The following is a 3,180-nucleotide window of genomic DNA, read 5'->3' as shown; positions in this document are numbered from 1 at the left end:
CCCCAACCCCAGCTTGTAAAAACACTTTTTCTGTTGAGCATTAGCGCTGCTGAGAGGGGAGTTTCTGCCGATGATCCATTACAGGGAACAAAAGAAGGACCCTTCAAATAGGCGTTTTATTGACTTTTAACACGCTGCCTTTGGTTTTTGTGTCCCCACTGTGATTTCCTCTCTTTACCCCACTTTTTATCTCTAAAGGTACAGTTTTTCTAAGTGGACTAAATAAATAAGTCTGTAAAAAGCCGAATCTGCGGCAGGATGGGGGGACAGGGTAGAGGGGCAGGGTGGAAGATGGAGTCGATAAAGCAATCTCTCTTTTGAGATGGACTTTTGAATCTGGGAAACTGGGTTTGTCTGGCAAAAGAAACAAAGTTCCAAGCTCCAGCTCTGTGCAGGATGCTTTTGTGCAGACACAAGTCCCAGCAGGACAACCTAGAAGGTGTTAGTGACTCGCTGAGAGGCCTCAGGGAGAGCCTGGGGTTGTATATTACTCCAAATTGCTGAGGCTTGGAGGGTCCTTGAACTACCTGGCTGGTTCCCGGAAACCTCTCTCCCTTAAACGAAGGCTCTGGCTGGCATTTGACTGTGGACTCTTCCAGAAGGGGCAATCCAGGGGTAAGATAAGCCAATTACAAGTTAAAACCGCAGATGGCCTTGATGTGCCTTACTAACAGATATCAGCACTGTTGTATTGAATAAATAGCCCTGCTGAGTCTCAGCTCACTGCATGGAGGTGTAGTGTTCTCTCTAGTCTGAGAGTGTGGAGTCAGGACTGGAGGCTCAGGCTGGAGGCTGGTAACAGAAGGCCCTGGCTCAGGTGACATTGGCAGGGCTAGGGCATGGGTTTCCTCCCCTGTACCTGAAGTTTAGCCAGAGCAGCGCTGAATGCCCTGCCAACCTTCAACATCTGTGGCTCCAAACACTTCCTATGTTATCCTCTAGTGGCAAGGAGGAAGCAAGAACTGGGTGTGGGGACAGGGACAGCTTCAGGGCCTTGATGATAACCAACAACTGCCTCCTTGAGTGAGAAATTTTCAAGCGCAGACTCTCTGGGTCCAAGTCTGGCATGATGGCTCAGACCTATAATCCCACCACTTTAGGAGTCTGAGGTGGGAGGATCACTTGAGACCAGATGTTCAAGACCAGCCAGGGCAGTATAGTAAGAGCATGAGACCCTGTCTCAACAAGAAAGAAAGAGAGAGAGAGAGAGAGAAAGAAAGAAAGAGAGAAGGAGGGAGGGAGGGAAGGAAGGAAGGAGAGAAGAAAGAAAGAAAGAAAGAAAAAAAGAGAAGGAGGGGAAGGAAGGAAGGAGAGAAGAAAGAGAGAGAGAGGGAGGGAGGGAGGGAAGGAAGGAAGGAGAGAAGAAAGAAAGAAAGAAAGAAAGAAAGAAAGAAAGAAAGAAAGAAACAGAGCAAGACAACAGAGCAAGACAACAGAGCAAGACCTTGTCGGCCCCCCATCCCCCAAAAAGAAAGAAAGAAGGAAAAAAGCACTGGGTCCAGACAAACCCATTATGGGTTGATCTTTGAAATAGCCAAACCTGTACCTGTACCTTTCTGTGTCCCCAAATCACCAGCTCTGGAAAAAATTCTCTTCTTTCTCTTTCCATTGTTTTGAATGCATGTAACCTTCACCTTAGAACACCTTGCAGTGGAAATGGCTCTAAGAAAACTACTTCTTGCCAGGCACAGTGGTGGTTCACCCTGTATTCCAAGCAATTTGGGAGGCTGAGGCAAGAGTATTGCTTGAGTCCAGGAGTTTGAGACCAGCCTGGGCAACTTGGGAAGACCTCATCTCTACAATAAATCATTTTCTTCATAGCATTGGTCATTGCTTATGATTATAAATCCATTTGCTTATTATATGCCCTTTACTTACTCTAGACTCTAAGTATTTATTTAAAATGAAATGGACCAGCATGTTGCACGGTGTCTGACAAAAGCTAGACAATGAGTAAATAGCTGTTGAAGGAACGAATTACTCATAAAGGTAAGAAAGGCATTGTCGTGTGACTGTACAAACGACAGCTGGAAAATGATAAAACTTGGCTGAAGATCATTCAGTGAAGAGTGAACTTGCAAGCTGGAAAACATTAGACCAGGAGAAACATTTGTCTCTTCAGTTGCCCGTCAGTCAGAGGATGTGTTGGGATCATTGTAAACATTGGTCATTTTTCTCTAAAAACTATTATGAAAAGGAGTTTTTAAGGCCAGGTGCAACGTGTCTCATGCTTGTACTTCCAGCACTTTGGGAGGCTGAGGTGGGAGGATTTCTTAAGCCTAGGAGTTTGAGAGCAGCCTGAGCAACATACAAGAAATGAAAAAAAATTAGCTGGGCACAGTGGTATGTGACTGTTTTGTCTGCTTTCTCTAGACTCTAAGTATTTATTTAAAATGAAATAGAACCAACATGTTGCACAGTATCTGCCAAAAGCTGGTCAACAAGGAAATGGCTACTTGGGAGGCCGAGATGGAAGGATCACCTGAGCCCAGGAGGCTGAGGCTGCAGCGAGCCGTGATCCTGCCACTGCACTCCAGCCTGGGTGACAGAGTGAAACAGAAAAAGAAAAAGAGAAAATGCATTTTTATAGCTCCTAGCATTTTCCTGTGGCTACTCACTCAACCCTCCATCTACACACCTGCCACAGAGAACAACAGGCGTCAGCTAGATGGGGGGTGGGGAGGGGTCAGTGGAGACATCCTTAGAAGAAAACACTGAAGCCAATACCCAAAGGCCAGAAAAAGCTAGGCAGGAGAAAAGTGAGAGAGGGGACACCCAGATGCAGGAAACAGCCTGCATAAAGGGCCCGTGTCAGGAGAGAGTTGAGGTGCTTGAGGGCAGACAGAAGCCAGTGTGACTGAGGTGTGCTTAGGACAGTCCCAGTGGACACCTGTTGTCCCTGTGTATGTCTCAAGAGCACCCCCATTCTGGCCAGGTGCAAAGACTCATACCTGTAATATCAGCACTTTGGGAGGCTGAGGCTAGGCTTAGCCCAGGAGTTCAAGACCAGCCTGGGGAACATAGTGAGACCTTGTCTCTATAAAATAAAATTTAGCCAGGCAGGGTAGCACCAGCTACTTGGGAGGCTGAGGTAGAAGGATCGACTGAACACAAGGTTGAGGCTGCAGTGAGCTGTGATCCTGCCACAGAATGAAACTTCTACTAAAAAAAAAAAAAAGC

Source organism: Carlito syrichta, unplaced genomic scaffold (genome assembly GCF_000164805.1).
Source record: "Carlito syrichta isolate Samal-C Ts95f unplaced genomic scaffold, Tarsius_syrichta-2.0.1 Scaffold271031, whole genome shotgun sequence".
Classification (NCBI taxonomy): domain Eukaryota; kingdom Metazoa; phylum Chordata; class Mammalia; order Primates; family Tarsiidae; genus Carlito; species Carlito syrichta.
Note: the sequence above shows the minus strand (reverse complement) of the source record.